Source organism: Triticum urartu, chromosome 1A, assembly GCF_056163025.1.
Source record: "Triticum urartu cultivar PI428250 chromosome 1A, HENAU_Tu73, whole genome shotgun sequence".
In the NCBI taxonomy this organism is placed as follows: Eukaryota; Viridiplantae; Streptophyta; class Magnoliopsida; order Poales; family Poaceae; genus Triticum; species Triticum urartu.
Window position 1 is genome coordinate 381394099 of NC_141873.1, and position 14316 is coordinate 381408414.

Below are 14316 nucleotides of genomic sequence, written 5' to 3' on the forward strand. Positions count from 1 at the left end.
CATCATGGTTTTCGGCGGAGTTTCGATGGAGGGCCGCGAGATCCGTCTCGGCATGCTCACGTTCATCGTCGACGACTCTGCTTGGCTCCAGGAGGCTCCGCTCGACGTGGACGCACTCCCTGCTCGCGGTGCAACGCACTTGAGCGCATGCGTCCGCGGCGTTCTCCTGCGGCAACCGTCGACCCCCTACCGTTCGGCTCCTGTGTTGTCCTCCCTCCCCGTTTCCCGCCGGCGCAAGCACTCCGGTTGGTCGAGACTTCAACGGTGGGTGAGGCACGCGGTGGCACGTCAGTCGGCCACCCCTCAAGTCGCGGTGATCGAGCCCGACGAATCCCTCTATGGCCTGTTCGACTGGCTCTGCAGAGACCGCATCCGAGTGCGACAGCAGCGATCCGGCGGCGGAGGTTCTGATGGTCGATGGGCCACCCAGTCCTCCCGGTTTTCCCCGCACCGACGGAGGCGCGGGTGGAGGCGACCCGTCGCGTCTCCATGAGGAGTATCTTCCCGAGCCTCTCACGTCGCTGCAGAGAGAAGAACTTCGCCGCCGGAACGTGGATGCACTGCACACTCCTATCGTTGGAGAAACCCCCGAGGCTTGTGCCTTGGAGGACGCGCGCCTGGCAAACTTGGCCGAGCGCACTCGACTGGACAACCTCCAGCGAGCACTCGACGAGCGTGCGCAACAACGGGTTCCCGAATCCAGTCGATGTCAGCTCTTCCCGCCCCCGCAGGTATATCGAACTCTGATTTAGAATTTAGCAGTTGCGGCCCGTATAGCGGAGTCGATTCAGCCTTCCCAGTCAGAGGCTGGCAGAGGCTTGCTGCAGATCATAGCGTTACTCCGGGCAACAGGAGATCAGAATTCCGCTGTTTCTCAGTCGCGGAACAGGATTCACAGTAGATCCGTTGCCGCGGACACAGTACAGTCGGCTCACAGCCCAAGATCGCCCCCGAGGCGTGAGGGACGTGGAGACCGGCGTGAACAGTATGGGAACCATGAGCAGTATGATCACCGAGTCGATCGTGACGATCGACGTCGAGTGCCCACGCCTCCCCCGAGGAGCGGGTCGTATGTGCCTCGCCAGCAGGACCACAGACGCCCTCATAGTGGTGGGCGAAGGATTCCAGTCGACCCCAGAGGGCCAGGCTTTGACGCGAGATCCATTCTCGTCCAAGGTCTGGTCGACAGGAACAGGGCTCACCGAGAAGGTCACGACAGAGATGCACCTACCAGCAGCAGAGTACATGTTTCGGGGCCAGAGTGCTTTAGTAGAGCCATCAGGGCCGCTATGATTCCTCCCAACTTCAGGTTGGCAACGGGAGTCAGTAAGTTCACTGGCGAGTCCAAGCCCGATACTTGGCTTGAGGACTACCGAGTGGCTGTCCAGATTGGCGGTGGCAATGATGAAGTGGCCATGAAGCACCTGCCTCTCATGTTGGAGGGCTCGGCCAGAGCGTGGTTGAACCAGATAGCACATAGTAGCATTTACACTTGGGAAGATCTCTCCCGAGTGTTCGTCACCACATTTGAAGGCACATGCAAGCGACCGGCAGGACTGACGGAACTCCGGTCTTGCGTGCAGAAGCCGAATGAAACTTTGAGGGATTACATCCAGAGGTGGATCACGTTACACCACTCGGTGGAGAATGTGCCTGACCACCAAGCAGTTTGTGCCTTCAAGGAAGGCATCAAGTACAGAGAACTGAATTTGAAATTCGGTCGAACCGGGGATATGTCCCTGAATCGGATGATGGAGATTGCCACCAAGTATGCTAATGGCGAAGATGAGGATCGACTCAGGAGTGGCAAGCTCAAGTCAGTCGCCCAAGAAACCGGAGGCAATTCCAATCAGAAACAGAAGCGGAAAGCCGAGCCAGCGGCTCCCGGGGAAGCCTTGGCTTTAACCCAAGGAAAGTTTAAAGGGAAACCTAAAGGGCCTTGGAACCCCAAAAAGGTTAAAGACCAGGACGGAAATGATGTGTTGGACTTGCCATGTCTCGTCCACACAAAGAAAGATGAAGAGGGTAATTTCATTTAGCTGAAACATACCACTCGACAGTGTCGACTCTTGATCCAGCAGTTCCAGGGCAAGCAGCCCAAAGGTAAGGAAAAGGAGTCGGACAAGGTCGAGGACAAAGAGGATAGTGACGACGGATACCCTCAAGTCAATTCCACCCTGATGATTTTTGCTGATGTTGAGAGCAAAAGTCGACTGAAAGTCATCAACCGAGAGGTGAATATGGTTGCTCCGGCGGCTCCAAGTTATTTGAAATGGTCCTAGACTGCTATCACGTTCGACCAATCTGATCACCCAACGCATATTGCCACCCCTGGGAGGCAAGCTCTGGTGGTCGACCCAGTGGTTGAAGGCACTCGAATGACCAAAGTCTTGATGGATGGTGGCAGTGGTTTGAACATATTGTATGCAGAGACGTTGAAAGGGATGGGCATTCCGATGTCCAGACTCAGTGCCAGCAACATGAGTTTCGATGGAGTCATTCCTGGGAAGAAGGCTAAATCACTCGGCCAGATTGCTCTTGATGTGGTTTTCGGTGATTCCAAGAATTACCGCAAAGAGAAGTTGACATTTGAAGTTGTAGACTTCCAGAGTGCCTGCCATGCTATTTTGGGCAGGCCGGCTTATGCACGCTTCATGGCCCGACCATGTTATGTGTATCTCAAATTGAAGATGCCTGGCCCCAAAGGTGTGATCACTATTACGGGCAATCGGAAGAAAGCAGAAGAATGTTTTCAGAAAGGTTCAAAGATCGCTGATGCTCAGATGGTAGTGGTGGAGTTGCAGGAGTACCAGAGGACTGCAGACCCGAGTGATTTGTTGCGAACCAAGAAGCCCGCTACAGAGTCAGCTTTTCAGTCGACTGGCGATACGAAGACAGCTCACATCCACCCGACTGACCCCAACGCTGCTCCAACTCATATCTCGACAACACTCGACTCCAAATAGGAAGAAGCGCTCATCCAGTTCCTCCATGAGAACTGGGACATTTTTGCATGGAAGCCCTCTGACATGCCAGGTGTTCCCAGGGGGTTGGCTGAGCACCACCTAAGAGTCGACTCAAAAGTAAAACCTGTCAAGGAACATCTCCGACGGTCCGCCGTCCAGAAGAGGAAGGCCATTGGCGAAGAGGTGGCTCGGCTCTTAGCGGCGGAGTTCATCCGAGAAATCTACCACTCCGAGTGGCTCGCCAATGTTGTCATGGTCCCCAAGAAGGAAGAGTCACTTCGCATGTGCATTGACTTTAAACATATCAATCGGGCCTGCCTGAAAGATCATTTTCCTCTCCCCCGCATCGACCAGATAGTCGACTCGACTGCGGGATGTGAGCGACTGTCTTTTTTAGATGCCTATTCCGGGTACCATCAGATCCGTCTGTATGGGCCTGACGAGATCAAAACAACTTTCATCACTCCATTCGGGTGCTTTTGTTATGTTACCATGCCATTCGGCCTCAAGAATGCCGGAGCCACATTCATGAGGATGATTCAGAAGTGTTTGCTCACCCAAATCAGTCGGAATGTGGATGCGTACATGGATGATATTGTGGTCAAGTCACGGAAGGATTCCAACCTGCTGACTGACCTTGCTGAAACCTTTGCCAACCTTAGAAGGTTTGATATCAAGCTTAATCCATCAAAATGCACATTCGGGGTTCCTGGCGGAAAGTTACTCGGTTTTCTCGTTTCCGAACGGGGAATCGACGCCAATCCAGAAAAAGTCGGTACTATACTCCGAATGAAAAGTCTTGTGCAAGTGCACGATGTTCAGAAACTTACTGGTTGCTTGGCCGCCCTAAGTCGATTCATATCTCGTCTCGGTGAAAAGGCATTGCCTCTTTACCGATTCATGAAGAAGTCTGACAAGTTCGAGTGGACTCCTGAAGCTGACGCAGCGTTCGCAGAGCTCAAAGCTCTGCTCTCCACCTAGCCGGTGCTTGCTGCCCCAATCAGCAAGGAGCCTTTGCTGCTTTACATTGCAGCCACAGGACAAGTCGTCAGTACGGTACTTACAGTCGAGCGGGAAGAAGAAGGGAAAACCTTCAAAGTTTAGCGCCCAGTGTATTATATTTCTAAAGTCTTGACCCCATCGAAGCAAAGATATCCTCATTATCAGAAGCTCGTATATGGGATTTATATGACCACAAAGAAAGTTGCCCACTACTTCTCTGATCATTCCATTACAGTCGTCAGCGACGCTCCATTGTCAGAGATCTTGCATAACAGGGATGCAACTGGTCGAGTGGCAAAATGGGCGATTGAACTCCTTCCTCTAGATATCAAGTTTGAGGCAAAGAAAGCTATCAAGTCCCAGGAAATCGCGGATTTCGTCGCCGAGTGGATTGAACAGCAACTACCGACTCAGGTTCACTCGGAGCATTGGACCATGTTCTTTGACGGTTCCAAGATGCTAAATGGTTCCGCCGTCGGAGTGGTGTTGGTCTCCCCCAGAGGAGATAAACTCAGATATGTTCTTCAAATCCACTTTGATTCCTCTAATAACGAGGCAGAATATGAAGCACTTTTATATGGGTTGCGCATGGCCATTTCACTCGGCGTCCGTCGCCTCATGGTCTATGGCGACTCAGATTTGGTGGTCAATCAAGTGATGAAGGAATGGGACGTCAGAAGTCCTACCATGACTGGTTATTGCAATGCAGTGAGAAAGCTGGAGAAGAAATTCGAGGGATTAGAGCTTCATCACATACCCCGACTGAAAAATCAAGCAGCTGATGATCTGGCAAAAATAGGTTCCAAAAGAGAAGCCATTCCCAGCAATGTGTTTTTGGAACACATCCACACACCATCAGTCCAGGAGGATCCCTTCACTGAAGAGGCCCCGCAATCAAAAAGCGCCACGGATCCGACTGAAGTTGAAGTTCTAGCTGTGGTCGACCTGATCATGGAAGTCTTGGTTATCATTCCCGTCTGGACAGAACCGTACATCGCGTACATCCTAAGGAAAGAACTCCCAGAAGACGAAGAAGAGGCTCGACAGATCGTCCGTCGATCCAAGGCCTTTACAGTCATAAAGGGACAGTTATATAGAGAAAGCGTGACCGGGGTCGGCCAGAAGTGTATTACACCAGAAGAAGGTCAGATGATCCTTAACAATATCCACTCGGGGACCTGTGGTCATCGTGCGTCCTCTCGGACCATTGTGGCTAAAGCATACCGAGCGGGGTTCTACTGGCCAAGAGCCAATGAGATGGCAAAAGAGATAGTCGACAAATGTGAAGGATGTTAGTATTACTCCAACATGCCGCACAAGCCCGCGTCAGCCCTGAAAACCATTCCACTCGTCTGGCCTTTCGCTGTTTGGGGGCTGGACATGGTTGGACCACTGAGAACAGGCAGGAGCGGCTTCACTCATGTGCTGGTAGCAGTCGACAAGTTCACCAAATGGATTGAAGCCAAGCCTATCAAGAATCTTGATGCTTGCACCGCTATCAGTTTCATCAAAGAGTTGATATTCAGATATGGAGTTCCACACAGCGTCATCACCAACAACGGGTCAAACTTCGATTCCGACAAATTCAGGGCCTTTTGCGCCTCTCAGGGCACTCGGGTCGACTATGCTTCGGTCGCTCACCCTCAGTCAAATGGGAAAGAAGAAAGGGCAAACGGCCTAATTCTCAAAGGACTGAAACCCCGATCGATGCGCGATCTCAAGCACGCAGCAGGTGCATGGGTCGACGAGCTTCCATCAGTCCTTTGGGGATTAAGGAAAACCCCGAATTGATCGACTAGAAGAACCCCATTCTTTCTGGTCTATGGAGCCGAGGCAGTCTTACCGAGTGACCTGCTTCACAACGCTCCCAGAGTCGAGCTCTACTCAGAAGATGAAGCAGAACAAGCTCGGCAGGACGCAGTTGACCTCCTATAAGAAGAAAGAGAAATGGCCTTGATTCGATCGACCATCTATCAGCAATACTTGCGTCGATTCCATGCCAGAAACGTAAGAGCCGAGCCTTCCAAGAAGGAGACTTAGTCCTCCGAGTGGATCAGCAGAAACCACACAAGCTCGCTCCTACTTGGGAAGGCCCCTTCATAGTCACCAGAGTCCTCCCCAATGGAGCATACCACCTCTACAATGTCGATCGCCAGATTGATGAGCCACGAGCCTGGAATGCGGAGCTACTCCACCCCTTTTATACTTAAATTCTCACTCGGATGAGATGTAATAAGAAAAACTCCTGTAGTTTATTTATCAAAGACAAGAGCGTTATAATTTTCCCAGTGATTCTTATTGTTTTTTGTTTGCATAGGAAATCCCCCAGTGGGTGGCTTAGCTGCGAATCCGCTTCGCCTAAGTTTGTAAAAACAGTTTCCTACCGAGTGGCGAGCCAGCCTCCCACTCGGGGGCTTAGCTGCGAATCCGTTTCGCCTAAGTTTGAAAAAATCCTACCGAGTGGAGAGAAATCCTCCCACTCAGGGGCTTAGCTGCAGTCCAGTACTCGCCTAAGTTCTCTCACTTGGAGACTTAGTTGTAGTCCGACACTCGCCTAAGTTTGAAAAAAATCCTACCGAGTGGAGAGCAATCCTCCCACCCGGGAGCTTAGCTGCAGTCCAGTACTCGCCTAAGTTCTCTCACTAGAGACTTAGCTACGGTACCGGCACTCGCCTAAGTTTCAAAAAATCCTACTGAGTGGAGAGCAATCCTCCCACTCGGGGGCTTAGCTGCAGTCCAGTACTCGCCTAAGTTCTCTCACTTGGAGACTTAGCTACAGTCCGGCACTTGCCTAAGTTTGAAAAAAATCCTACCGAGTGGAGAGCAATCCTCCCACCCGGGGGCTTAGCTGCAGTCCAGTACTCGCCTAAGTTCTCTCACTTGGAGACTTAGGTGCAGTCCGGCACTCGCCTAAGTTTGAAAAAATCCTACCGAGTGGAGAGCAATCCTCCCATTCGGGGGCTTAGCTACAGTCCAGTACTCGCCTAAGTTCTCTCACTGGAGACTTAGCTGCAGTACCGGCACTCGCCTAAGTTTGAAAAAATCCTACCGAGTGGAGAGAAATCCTCCCACTCGGGGGCTTAGCTGCAGTCCAGTACTCGCCTAAGTTCTCTCACTTGGAGACTTAGCTGCAGTCCGGCACTCGCCTAAATTTGAAAAAAAAAATCCTTCCGAGTGGAGAGCAATCCTCCCACTTGGGGGCTTAGCTGCAGTCCAGTACTCGCCTAAGTTCTCTCACTTGGAGACTTAGGTGCAGTCTGGCACTCGCCTAAGTTTGAAAAAAATCCTACCGGGTGGAGAGCAATCCTCCCATGCGGGAGCTTAGCTCCAGTCCAGTACAAGCCTATGTTCTCTCACTGGAGACTTAGCTGCAGTCCGGCACTCGCCTAAGTTTGAAAAAATCCTACCGAGTGGAGAGCAATCCTCCCACTCGGGGGCTTAGCTGCAGTCCAGTACTCGCCTAAGTTCTCTCACTTGGAGACCTAGCTGCAGTCCGGCACTCGCCTAAGTTTGGAAAAATCCTACCGAGTGGAGAGCAATCCTCCCACTCGGGGTCTTAGCTGCAGTCCAGAACTCGCCTAAGTATGAAACACATCTCAATCCTCAAGGACGACGGGGGGCAGGTCGACTGCCACCTTCTCCTGGGGAGCTTCGCCACAAATACAATGCGCGATTCATCCCGCTCTACAGTAACGAAGTGCGGGTCGACTGCCACCTTCTCCTGGAGACCTTCGCCACAAATACAATGTGCGCTCCGTCCCACTCTGCAGTAACAGGGCGTGGGTCGACCGCCGCCTTCCCTTGGGGAGCTTCGCCACAAATACAAGACATGGGCCGACTGCTTCCCTCTCGAATGAAGAATGGGTTCACTCAGCAGGAGATTCATAAAGATATTCAACGGTAAACAAAGTTCAGGTAAATTCTAAAGGTTCCAGATCACTTATCGAAGTACTCGGGCATGCAGCCCGAAATAGTTTAACGGTTACAAAAACCACTCGGCATTCCGAGGCAAATTTAAGGTGGGACATAAGAGTTTGTTTACTCCGCGGGAGGAGGGCTGGCAGGCTCGACGAACTCATCCAGGTCGAGGCCGTCGGCTATCCGAGTGGCTGCAGCGATGAAAGTATCCATAAAGGTTCAGAAGTCATGCTTCTGGGTGTTGGTGACCTTGATTGCTGCCAGTTTGTCCTGTCGCACCTCCTTGCAGTGGACACGAACCAAAGACAGAGCCATGTCAGCGCCACACCGAGCAGCAGACTTCTTCCACTCCTGCACTCGGTCTGGGATTTCATTTAGTCGAGCCATCAGGGACTCAAGATCATTTTGGAGCACAGCCTCTGGCCAAAGTGCCGGGTCAATCCGCGACATGGCGACCTTCAGTCGAGCCAAGTCGTCCACGACGCTGTCGATGCGAGATTCCAGACGGAGCAGATTCATGGCAGTTTCATCTTTCATGGGAGAGTTGATTGGATCCAAACCTGGTTCGATCCGCCCAGTCTCCTCTTCAAAGTTCTGGCAAAACTCTGCATTAACGATCCAAGGATAAGTCAATTTTCGTACACTGAGTCGACACAAAAAAAATCAGTTGGAACAGAATGTGCACCTTCAAGCTTGATGAACAACTTCTTGGCAAGACTTCTCAGATAGCCCTCCAGATCATCCCTCCTACGAGCAATGCCTTCCATTTTCTCGTCCTAGACGAGATTCGCCTTCTTCCAGCGTGAACACTCCTTGTTGGAGTCATTCAGAGCGGTCTTCAGCCTGGTATTCTCTTCTTCCAACTGGCCGACTGAAGCCAGCTTCTGTTCGGCCAGAGCGGTCCTGTCGTCAGCCTCCTAACGAGCAGCAGCCAAATCCTGATCCTTCTTCGCCAGAGATTCTCTTAGTTTTTCTGCAAAGAAATGGTGATTGATTCAGAAATAGCAGAAGGGTACTCAAGCCTAAAACTGACCAGTCAACTCGTCTTACCAGCGGCGCCGTCTCTGACCTTTTGCACCTCTGTCCTGGCCAGCTCCAAGTCAAGGTTCAGTTGAATCTGCTGCTTCTCCAAGTTAGCAAAGCGAGCTCCAAGATCACAAGATTTCTGAAATCAAAGGGGAGAAGCTATTTTTACAGCAAAAAACAACAAAGGCAATAAATAGTAAGACTATGGTCGACTGCCCGCAGTCCACCATAGTCTCGGGGACTACACCTAGTGGGTGCACTTTGCGTGCCCCCATCGTTTCTGATCCCACTCGACCGGCCCGCCGAAGTCGAGTCCACAAAAAAAAGAGGCAGAAAGAGAGGAAGTAGAACTCAGACTACAGTCGACTGCCAGCAGTCCACCGTAGTCTCGGGGACTACACCCACTCAAAAAAAGAGGCAGAAAGAGAGAAAGTAGAACTCAGACTACAGTCGACTGTCAGCAGTCCACCGTAGTCTCGGGGACTACACCCAGTGGGTGCACTTAGCGTGCCCCCACCGGTTCTGATCCCACTCAACCAGACCGAATGGAAGAGACAAACTACCAGTTTGGTTTATACATTCGGCAAAATACAAAGACTACAGCCGACTGCCAGCAGTCCACCGTAGTCTCGGGGACTACACCCAGTGGGTGCACTCAGCGTGCCCCCACTAGTCCAAAAATTCAATCGACGCACCCAGTGGGTGTACAGATGCAAAGATTTTCGGAAAGAATCTTCAGGTAGCATATCCTAACAGAACAAGCGGCGACCAACTAACCTGAACGTTGCTCTGGAGAGCCAAGCTGGCATCATAGGCGGCTTGGCTGGCATCCCGCACCATCTTCATCTTCTCCATCATAACGCCCGCCTGGCGTATGGCTTCCCTAGCAGCATTCACCTCGTCCTCTGGGACATGATGGGTCGCAAAAACTGAAGGTGGGTCGACAGAGGCCCGAGCAATCGACGAAGAAGGCAAGGCACTCGACAGTGGCTCGGCGAAGGTAACAGAACCCCAATTGACGTCGCCAGTGTCCTGAACGACTGGTTCCTCCCACGGTGTCGACTGTAGCACCTCGCTTACAGGAGCTCGCCTATTCTTCCTCGTCAAAGGCCTCTCGGGCTCTTCATCATCATCAGGGAGGTCAATAATGTTGGGAGCTGTGCAAAGTTCGATTGCCAAAATCACGTCACCCAATGATGTACATTGCAGTTGAATCGACCGAATAAAGATAGTATGGCAGAAATCATACCCGAATTAGAAGTGACCGCATCCTCCATCACCTCATCATCATCCCTGTAAGCTGAGGTCCCGGAAGTGGCAGCGCTAACAATTCCAAAGTTCGTCCAGTTAAAACAAGAAAAACAAACAGCGCGGAGTGTCGAGTGAATACAAAGAGAGACACTCACGTGGAGGCGACGGGGATATCAATCTTGATCTTCGGCAATGCCTTCCGAGTCCTCGGCTCTGCAACTTTGGGGTGCTTGGGTGCCTTCTCAGTCGGGGTTGGTGAAGAGATCTGAGGACGCTTCAAAGACTGACCAGCCTGAGCAGTTGCCTTGTCGCGGGCACTCGGCCGTTCTTGGTCAAGCTTGGATCGCCTCTCCCTATGAGGGGGCGACTCGACTTCTTCTCCATCACTTGAGTCGTCGCTTCCTCCATCCCCTTCACCATCGGAAGTCCACTCGCCACTTTCGCCGCCACTCGCCTTGCCTTCCAGAACTTGCTCTTGCTCCCCGTTGGGCATTGAATACATTTCAATAATGGCCTGAAAGAAAGCAAGGAGAGCAAAGTCAGTCGACGCAATATAGGCAGCTGCGCGAGTGAATTCAGATTACAAGCAAAAACTCGGAATCAGACCTGCTCTGGTGCATGAGACTAGTCGAATGGGGGAATTCTCCTGGCTCCCCTGGGATTGTCCTTGTTCCCGGTAATGCCCAACAGCCACTTCACCAGTGTGTCGTCGTCGACCTCCTCCGGATGGATCCGAGTGGAGTCTTCAAGACCCGAATACGTCCACATCGGATGGTCTCGAGCTTGAAGAGCCTGGATGCGCCGCTGAAGGAAGACCTCCAAGAGATCCATACCAGTGACCCCGTCACGAATAAGCTGGACCACTCGATCGACCAACACCTTCACGTGCGCCTTCTCCTCCGGGAGCACCTTCAAAGGGGAGGGTTTCTCCAATCGATCCATGGTAAAGGGAGGGAGGCCAGTCGATTGCCCTAGTGCCGACTGGTCTTTACAGTAAAACCAGGTCGACTGCCATCCGCGAACTGAGTCAGGAAGAATCATGGCCGGAAAGGAGCTTTTTCCTCTCGTCTGGATTCCAAGGCCCCCACACATCTGGATCACTTGGGTCCTCTCGTCACTCGGATTAGCCTTTTTCACTGTCTGGGAGCGACAAGTGAAAATATGCTTGAAAAGACCCCAGTGAGGCCGGCAACCCAGGAAATTCTCACACAAAGAAATGAAAGCGGCAAGATAAACGATTGAGTTGGGGGTAAAATGATGGAGTTGTGCCCCGAAGAAGTTCAGGAACCCTCGAAAGAAAGGGTGAGGAGGCAAGGAAAATCCACGGTCAACGTGGGTTGCAAGAAGAACATTCTCACCCTCCCGAGGTTGCGGCTTAGATTCCTTCCCTGGAAGCCGCGCCGAGTCGTAGGGGATCAGCCCCCCTTTGGCCAGGTCGTCGAGGTCTTCTTGGGTAATCCTCGAGTGGATCTAGTCGCCCTGGATCCAACCCTTCGACAGGCCAGTCCGCGAGGAAGATCCGCCCTGGCTGGTCGCCTTCCCCTTCGACCTCACCGTCGCCTTCTTTGCCCGCTCCAGAGCTGCCATCTTCTCCTTCCCCATTGTCGCCGGCGAGACGCGTACGGAGCGGTGATGCTGGGGCGAGAACGAGTGCAGCGGAGGGGCGTGAAGAGGAGAAGAGGAAATGGGAACGCACTGTTCGGGAGACTCCGGTCCAACGCCTTATATGAGGCCGCTTCCGAGTGGCTGACGGGTAGGCCCAGGTGGCTCTGTCAAATCCCGTAACGATCGCACGCGTGATACGTGGCGAAAAAGGCGGCGCGGGGATCGAGGCGGCTCCGCTCTATCCCATCTGATTACTGCGGCCTCCCCCCCGTCCCGTGCGCTTCCCAAAATTCGGATCCCACGAAATCTGCGGGCAGCAAACAACTTGTCAGACCAAAGATCACCTCCGCACCGTCACTCGGAGCCTTACAAGTAAAGAAACTCACTCGACGAAGAATTAAGAATGGATCAAGGCGACTGAAAAGGAAGTTGCTGCCATCACTCGGGTCCGTTGATCCAAAACAAGTTATGCTCACGACATGAAAAACGAGTCAGAGAAGTTCTCAACTACTTCCCCACTCAAACCTCGATCCATTCGGGGGCTAATGATGAAGCTATGTACCTAGGGTAGGGTCATGGACCTGTCCTAACTGCCCTACCCAAGGACATCTCTAGAAGAAATCACCTTTCAATCAACTTGGAGGTGTTCCACTCGACATACTCGAAGACACTCGACCAAGAAGCAATCACTCGACCACGATCCAACCATTCAACGGCCAGGAGACCTAAAGTCACTCCGCACGCTAACGGTCGGTCATTAAGTAGCTTTTATGGTCATCATAGCACTTTATTACTAGCATTACCAGTAACGCCCTGCCTTAATGTACATTGAACCCTTTGTAACGTGGGCTGGCCGGGGTCCTGGCGCACTCTATATAAGCCACCCCCTCCTCCGAGACAAGGGTTCGCACCTCTGTAACTCATACTCACATAATCCAGTCGACCGCCTCCGGGCTCCGAGACGTAGGGCTATTACTTCCTCCGAGAAGGGCCTGAACTCGTAAACCTTGCGTGCTTACAACTTCTCCATAGCTAAGATCTTGCCTCTCCATACTTACCCCCCTACACTACTGTCAGACTTAGAACCACGATAGTGTGCCACGACGTCGCATGCGGAGGCGAGTCCGTAACATGACTTGCCCCCACACCGCACCGCACCGAGGGGCATAGTTGTACTGATGAATCTTCCTTGTATGGACTTGCCCCATTATCTATCTTAGGGGCTGTGTGGGTGCGTCTGGGGGGGACATAATAACCACACTGCGCCTGTCAGACGAGCGCACTGCCACATTAGCGCGTGGCCGAGCCAGGGGGAGGGGGGAGGGACCCCTCCCCCATACCGGCGAGGCTGAGCCAGGAACGAGCCGTAGCAGGCGGCGACGCGGCATACCGCAGCGTCGCGTGTGGAGGCGAGTCCGTAACATGACTTGCCCCCGCACCGGACCGCACCGAGGGGCATAGTTGTACTGACACATCTTCCTTGCATGGACTTGCCCCCATTATTTATCTTAGGGGGTGTGGGGAGGGGACAGACTAACCGCACTGGGCCTGTCAAACGAGCGCATTGCCGCGTTACCGCAAGGCCGAGCCAAGGGGGGAGGGGGGCCGAGCCAAGGCCGAGCCAAGGTCGCATGCGGAGGCGAGTCGTAACATGACTTGCCCCCATTATCTTATCTTTATTTTTTAGGGGAAAAACCAGCACTGTTATGAATTATTATTTCATTTGTACTTTTTGATAATTTTTATTGTACTGTTGTGAGTTATTATTTGTACTTTAGCCGTTTGTTTTCTCCCTCTATATTAATTTTTTATTGTATTTAATTTTTGTTATTATCTTTGGTAACTGCCCAGAGATAGTGGGATTCACCACGGTTGTGGGCTTTAGCCATCGGTTTTCTCCCACTCACCTTTTAACCTCCGCTCTCCCCCGTTCCGCTCTGCTCCCCTCCCCAAATCGATTCCTTCTTTGTTCCCCTCTTCTTCTCTTCTCGCAGAGAAGTTGCTTCTCCTGTTTCGCCGTGGGAGTGTCGGCCGGCGGGTTGAATCCCAGGGGTGTAGGTCTGGGTGCTCTGTTTGCTCCTTTTGCTCTGCCATCGACTTCCCTTGCGTCCTCTTATGTACAGATTTTCCCTCTATTTTCTAAGGTATTGCTTTGTTGCTGTCTTAGGCTGGATTCACTAGGGTTCCTTTGCTCTTGAACGACCAGTTCGCGACAGTGATACTAGATTCTGTGGCGGATTTTGTGTTTGCTAGTAAGAGTTTTGGTTTGTATGGCGTGCTTCGTTTCTGAAATAGGTCAGAGCCCTAATTTTTGTTCATGTGTCTTGCAAATCTGGTTCGGCAGATTTTAGGTCTGTAGATCACAATGGGTACATGTTCCAGTCTGGACAAGTTGAATGTAGGTGATTTTCCCAGTAATTTGGATGATGTTTTAACAAATCTGGTTTTTAGGTTGTATAGGTGCTGTTGTATCAACTTTATAAGCTGTATGTAGTTTGATAGCTGTTAATTTTGCCCTGGAATGTGTGGTGTGTATAGTTTTGGCGGT